A 7,991-nucleotide genomic window follows, 5' to 3' on the forward strand; every position below is an offset into this window, starting at 1 on the left:
ACTGGGAGGTCCCGTGGAGGCCGTTTTATGTAATAGGCTGTTTCATAAACAGGGAAAGTGAGTTGTAAGATTGCAAAGTTGCTGGCATCTAGCCATCCACCAGTCACAAGGTGGTGACGTACATGCCACCAGAAGCAGACAGCTGAGGTCTGTGGACCAGGTCACTCTGGTTTCTGGGCAGTGTTTGGATCCTTTATAAATAGAAAATCGTATTCCCAAATGCAGCCTCCCATTAATAATTGAATCGTTAGATGATTAGATAAATAATCATTGCTCTAGATAAACATCAGATGGACAAAAAATTTTGAAGCCTGATTTTTATTAGAGGCAGATATATTTCAGTTATATAAGCTCTTTTCTTTGCCAAAGGCAACTCCCCAGAAAGGGAAGATTAAAATGACTGGAATACAAAAGATTAAAAAAAAAATTGTCTTTATTAGTACCAAATTTATGAGGTACTTGACTTATTTATCTTGTGGTTTAAGAACGGATTTTTCCCTTGGTCTTAGGAGGGACACACAGTTCATAAGTCTCCCAGTCTTTCCTTAAGCCTTTACTGTAGGGCAAAATTAAGCTTCCAAAGATGCCAGGTACTGGAAAACCTGAGGATTTTTCCCTTGGCAGGATTCACCCTTCTCCCTGTAGCATTATCATTGGAACTCCAGATAAGCCTTCCCAGATGTTGCACACCATCAAAGAGGTCCCGTTCAGAGATTTCCATGGGGACTGTGCCTTAAGTCTTTCCTGTTATTTCTTCTCCTGCCAGCCTACTACCTCCATTTTTCCACATGGCAGAGCTTAGGAAAGTTGATGAAGCAGAGCTAGAGCTAGTGTTCATTAAGTATTAGTAAGTGTAGGACTGAAGTGTGTCTTTGACATCTTGTATCTCCTTTTCTTCGGTCACTTTTCTCCTCTTTAGGGGCCCTCTTCTGTGCAGCTCCAGGTCTTACCCATTTGTCCCTCTTCGCTATTGTCTGTGCTCATAGCATATATACCACACACATTTTTATGGGGTGGGGCTTTCAGCATTTGCTGGCCCTAGATGTTATTGACTTGATAGCCTATCTAGCCAGAGAAGGCAATGGCAAGCCACTCCAGTACTCTTGCCTAGAAAATCCCATGGACAGAGGAGCCTGGTGGGCTGCAGTCCATGCGGTCACTACGAGTCGGACACAACTGAGCAACTTCACTTTCACTTTTCACTTTCATGCATTGGAGAAGGAAATGGCAACCCACTCCAGTGTTCTTGCCTGGAGAATCCCAGGGACGGGGGAGCCTGGTGGGCTGCTGTCTATGGGGTCGCACAGAGTTGGACACAATTGAAGTGACTTACAGCAGCAGCAGCAGCCCTATCTACCTGGCACGTATTAAGGAAACTTTGATCAGCTTAAAGATTTATCTTCTGGCTATTTTGAAGGGAAAAAAATTTGAAGAACCCCTCGGGATGTTTCTGCCTACTCAAAGGAGTGAGTCTCAAGTTGGGGATTGTAAGCACACTGGGAGATAGTTTTGAATATGAGTATAATGATGTTTTATTTTTTTGTTTGCCCATCATTCAGGGCATGAGGGTGAAGTGAATGAGGAGCCTAGGGAAGAAAATTTGAGGAAAGGCTCACTGTCAAAACCAAACTTCCATGAATTAAAAATGAGTGTCTGATTAACTTAAAATTTGCCCTCTTGGTGCTTCTCTGGACTCCTCTTGTCCTGGCCTTGCAGAATCCTTTTCCTTTCTGCTAATCATAGACCCATTTTTTTTTCTTTGAGAAACACCCTTGCACAATCCCTGGTCCAGCTGGAAGTGGTAGCACTGCTGGGATTTCAGGAATAGACCCATTACTTAGGTTTGGCCAATACACAGCAATTGGCTCAGTGATTACCTAAGCTGGGCCAATAGGAATCTTTCCAGAGGGTTATTGAACTGCTAGAATGTAAACCTGGGTGGCTGTGAAGAGAGAGTGAGCCTGAGAAAATAGCCATTTCCAGGGAAGGGAGAGCAAAGAGATGGGAAGAGATAGATTTCTGAAGTTGTTGGAACTTCATACCGCTGGGATTTTCAGTTACAAGAGTTGATATTTGGGTGTTTGCCTAATAAAATGGGATTGGGTACAATGAGAAGATCACCTGATAAGTCTTGCTTCTCCAGTCATACCACATGTTTAAGGTGCTTTCATCACAGAAAAGGATGACATTTGTTGTTTTGGAAAAAAGCTTCCAAATTTTCTTGTAGAAGATTTGGGACATGGGTAAGCAATCTATCTCTGTGGCTGACGCTTCTAGGCTACTTCCCGGTGGACTTGGAACTTTAATTTCTTGTCCCAACAAATTTCTTTTTCTACTCTTTTCCTACTTTTCCAAGAAGTGAGCTAAGTGAACCATCCACCCTCCCACCCTGAACTATAAAATTGTAAAGGGTACAGTAAAGAAACCCACACCGTGGACCTGGTTTTAACTTATTTTTAGGATTCCTACCAACACAGAGAAGGAAGCAAAACCGAACATTTTGCCACCCACTTGCACCCAAAAAAAGTCCTGATGGGAAAATATGCCAGACACTGACAATAGTGGAGACTGGGCTAGATGATGTCAGGAATGACAATAAAGAATTTAAAAATAAAACATGCCCTAAAGAAACTCTCACTAGAAATTCAAGAGAAGGTATAAGTGGAAGAGTTGAGTGTGCGAGATGAGTGAATAGTAATATTTTTAAAAGTCCCTGACTGCAGGTGAAGGGTGGCTACTTCTGGGAATTAGAAATGGGCAAGAAATCCCAGTCCTCTTTATCCAGGTCTCTGATTCTCCAGGTCACAAGGTCTGTGTTAATGTTGGAGATCCCAAGACCACTGGCAGGGCAGTGAACTGATCATTCCCAGTAGAAATCTGGATGTGGGCCAAGCCACGCCTGCTGACCTCAGAGGTGGTCAATTAGTTGTGACAGTATCAAAGAACAAGATGTTCAAAATAGTTTGAAGAGATAGGGAAACTTTTGAATTGATATTTTGATAAATGACACTGTTACTAACGGAGATGTTCTTTGATAATCCTAAAAGTGAAGATAAGATGCCTCAGTTTCACCCCAGCCTCCCAGTAGACACACTGATTTATTAAGCTGTGGAAAGAGCTCTGATTCAACAGAGGGTGGTGACTACTGTTAGCACTGCAGGTATTATTAGTAAAGACAATTCCAGTCCAATCAATCTACGCTTGGTGCCAGTAAGGGCAGGTTAGTTGGATTTTCAGTTGCTAAAGAGGAGAAAAAGATTCAAGTGCATTTAGCTTCATCCATTGTCCTGTTCACCTTCAAACAAAGTTAGCAATGAGTCGATCATAGGAGGAAAAGAAAAGGATAAGAAGAATTAAAATATTAGGTATATTTTTATTTTTGAATATTTTAAAATATTTGTAAAGATAAATTACTTATAAGAGTTATTTTTCTTGGAATAGCCTTAAAGATAACTCTAAAATTTCCTCTGTCATGCTGGCAGGGAAATACCAAATCTAGGTGGTTTATTTTATATTCACAGATTATTTGCCACACCATTGATTAAACTACTGTAGGTTGTTTTGGGTTATATAAAACTTCTTTTTAAAGTATTAATTGAAATATTTGAAAAAATAATGCACAGGTGCAAAATTCAAGATATGAAAAAGCTACTTGAAAAACAAATTTTTTTCCCCCAGACAATGAGTTTTCCTGCCTGGAGGCTACCATTTTGATGATTTATTGGGCTCCTTTCACAGACAGACTGTGCACATAAAAACACATACTTATTCTTAAAAATACAAGTGGTAACCTACTAGTCACATTCTTTTACATCTTGCTTTTTTCACTAATTGTAAATCAGAGCTCATTCAGAATAGAGCAGTTAAGGCAATTCTATTTAAAATTGCACACACACATACCTAGCTCCCTTCCCTTGCTTCCCGTTTCTTTTATTTCTAAGCCACTCCTTACTTTGTAACACACTGTACTTGAATTATTTATTATGTTTATTGTCTTTCCCTTGGAATGGAAGCACCATGAAGACAGAAAATTCTTGTAAAATGTGAGCTTTGTTGTCTAGGTAACACCTAAGTGACTAGTGCATAATAGGGTCTCAAAAAGGGCATAATGGACTGGTCTAGATTTTATTTCCTGTGTTAAAAGCTCTTCCTTTGCAATTAAAAAGTCATTTTAAAACTGGAGGAAAAAAAAAAAAACAGAAAACTTAAGGCAACATCAAAATCTTTACTGAATTGTTATACTTTTTGAAAATACTGAACTATGCTTCTTCTACCCTACTCGCCTCAACTAAATCAGCAGGTCTTCAAAAACTCACATTCCATTCTAATAAGAAACCTTCAAAGGATTATTGTAGGCAGTCATAAATTTTCTTTAAAAAACAAAAATATTGTTTTTTCCAGTATTGTTTTAACTATTTCAACAAATACTGATGAATGAATGAATGAATAGTTTGAAGAGGAAATGATGGACTGATAGAAACCCATACATAAAGGAGATATGTAGAAATATAAGATATTTGAAATCATTCATGTCAGAAACATTGGTGAGATTAAACCTGTGCTTTAGTAGCTAAAGTGAAATACTCACGTAGCCATCTCTGCTGATTTCCACACAGGTTTGTGCTCAAGTTGTTTAGAAAAGGCCAAATGCCTTCAGCTACTTTATCTCTTCCTATTCCCAGGGTTCTGCTTTTCTTCAGACTCTTTTTTTCATCTATAATCTTTTCACTTAATTACTTCTTTCCCAACTCTATATCACCTATGTCTGTAATAGCATTTTGTGAAAATATAATAGAGTTCTTGGGCCTTTTTTGGAGAGTATCTCTGTAGTGAGATATTGCTTGCTAAATCCCAGGAGTTAGCAATTGTCAGTAGGCTGTAGAACGATGTCCAGGATTTGCTATATGACAGGGAGCAGAGACTCCCCTTTTCACATTTTGGAAATGCACAGTAGCCACTGAAAGAGTTTTGATTTCTCAGAAATGTCATCTGTGTTTTTATGTGATAATTGCAGGAAAAAGAGATGTGGACATGTGCTTTCAATTGGCCTAAGTAAAAAAATACTTTTATCATTAAAAGGAGTGGAGAAAAACAAAATAAAGGGCTTACTCTAATGGCCCCCTTTAGATACCTAATTTGGTTGGACTAGTGGCTATTTGGGAATATTCTTAATTTGTGTTTTTTTGGATTTTGTAAAGCAGTGATAGATATTGTACATGAAAAGGGCCACAAGAGAAAGAACCTTTAGAGGCTGTGGGGAGGTAGGTTATAATTTTTTGTGTCAGTCAAATATGAATTATATAAAATCCTGCTGCTGCTGCTAAGTTGCTTCAGTCGTGTCTGACTCTGTGCGACCCCATAGACGGCAGCCCACAAAGATCCCCCGTCCCTGGATTCTTCAGACAAGAACACTGGAGTAGGTTGCCATTTCCTTCTCCAATGCATGAAAGTGAATAGTGAAAGTGAAGTCGCTCAGTCATGTTTGACTCCTAGCGACCCCATGGACTGCAGCCTACCAGGCTCCTCTGTCCATGGGATTCTCCAGGCAAGAGTACTGGAGTGGGGTGCCATTGCCTTCTCCTATAAAACCCTACATCAGAACTATTTTAATAGTTGAACTTAAGTCCAGTGCCCATCATAACTTAATAGCTATCCTCCAAGGAGATCATTTATAAGCAAATGATGTATTTTAATTGAGCACTAGAAATTGAGAAAGAGAAGTTTATAAAATCGCATTAAAATTCACTTCTTCAAAATAAAAGCTTTTATTATTTTTGGTGGTGGCTGACTTCCTGTGTCCACTCTTCCCTTTTAAAGAATAAAGCATCATTTGAGCAGAGACATTACTTTGCCAACAAAGGTCTGTCTAGTCAAGGCTATGGTTTTTCCAGTAGTCATGTATGGATGTGAGAGTTGGACTGTGAAGAAAGCTGATCGCCGAAGAATTGATGCTTTTGCACTGTGGTGTTGGAGAAGACTCTTGAGAGTCCCTTGGACTGCAAGGAGATCCAACCAGTCCATTCTGAAGGAGATCAGCCATGGAATTTCTTTGGAGGGAATGATGCTAAAGCTGAAACTCCAGTACTTTGGCCACCTCATGTGAAGAGCTGACTCATTGGAAAAGACTCTGATGCTGGGAGGGATTGGGGGCAGGAGGAGAAGGAGACGACCCAGGATGAGATGGCTGGATGGCATCACGGACTCGATGGACATGAGTCTGAGTGAACTCCGGGAGTTGGTGATGGACAGGGAGGCCTGGCGTGCTGCGATTCATGGGGTCGCAAAGAGTCAGATACGACTGAGCGACTGAACTGAACTGAACTGAGAGAGGGAGGGAAACCAAGCAAAGGACGCCTGAGGAAACTGATTCTGAGAAGCCCAGTTTTCTGGCTGCTATGCATGAAAGGAACAAAGGAAGAGACAGGAAAACTCTAAAAAAAAAAAAGAAAAAACCTTAAGGTCTTCAAATAAAAGTGTCAGGAATAATTTATTGTAAAGGCAAAACAATCAGAAAATACTGAGCCAATTACCACATATGTCATAACATAATTAATCTTTGTGTTGTTACCCTTATTATGACCAGAAAAATATGTTTGATGTACTCCAAGGAATGGTGTAAAAACCAGTTTAATGGCATTTCTATCCAAAATGATTATAATAAGGAATTTAAGGTCAGTTTTTGATATTGATCCACCCTCCGACCATAGATGCCACTCATGCAGTGACCACATCCACCTTTTCATTACCAACAACTGCCATACTTTCATTTCAAACATCTCATTGTCTGATCATTACCTCTTGTCTTTCCAGCTCAGTTACCCTGTTTAATACCACCCTTGCTAGTTTCTAACTCCATCAGTACCTCTGATCCCCTGCTCTCATCCTTTATTGCTTCATATTCCTCAGTTGCTTCCCTCATCTTTTCACTTAATCGTCCTACCCAGCTGACATTTCATGTACTACTATGATTATTTTCTTGCAAATGCTTCTTGATTCCTTTGGCCATATTTTTGTTCACTTTCCTTGCGTGGCAAATACCAATCCTGATTTCACCCAAATAACTGCTCCAAGCAGCTAAATGTTGCTGGAGAAAATCCAACGATTGTGCCAGCTAGAGGCGTTTCAAATCATGACCACTGTGGTAAAGGCACAGTAAGCTGAGTGCCATCCTATTGTACTTGCTGAGCATATTCAATTTCTCAGTCTCTGAAATGGTGCCTTAAACCTCTACTCTCCCGCCCCCCTCCCCCCCCCCCCGTCAATTACATGTTATGGTCTCACTATTTTTTTTTAACCACGAATTCTGAGAGCCCGTGATATAGATACTTGAGTCTACCATGTCTCTTGGCCCATCTCTAAGGCCATTCTCCAGGTATTCGTGGATCCGACCCCATGCCATCTTCATAACAGCTTCACTCTAACTATCCTCTTCTTTCTCTCAGTTATCAGTTCATCTCTCTCCACTGGCTTACCTCTGACAGCACTCAGGTAATGACTTAATATAGCAATCTTGAGCATTTGTCCTTTTCTTAGGATGCTTGTATGTTGTCATTTTTATTGCTTCTGCTTGGAAAGCTCTTTTCTCAGATCTATAACAATGGCCTCATTATTCTGGTCTCAGCTCAACTTCTTAATCTTTGAGGACCTTCTTAATCTTTGAGGACCTTCTTAACTTAAAGTAGCTCTCCCATCCACCACCTTTCAGGCAGGCACTGTATGTCACATTATACGATTTTATTTTCTTAATGGTACATATTATTATTTTTAATCACTGTGGTTGTATATTTATTTTCCTACTGGAGAGTAAGCTTATTGAGGGTATAGATTGCCTCTTCTTCACTACTCTGTTACTGTACCTGGCCCAGCATAGTTTCTCGATAAATACTGACTGACGGATTGACTATGAAGATATTGTTCCCCAGCAACACTCAGTAAAAGATATATTACTGTACTTATTCCTTCAAACAGACCTATTTCTGGAAGGCTAGTGA

This window comes from Capricornis sumatraensis, chromosome 5 (assembly GCF_032405125.1).
Source record: "Capricornis sumatraensis isolate serow.1 chromosome 5, serow.2, whole genome shotgun sequence".
Classification (NCBI taxonomy): domain Eukaryota; kingdom Metazoa; phylum Chordata; class Mammalia; order Artiodactyla; family Bovidae; genus Capricornis; species Capricornis sumatraensis.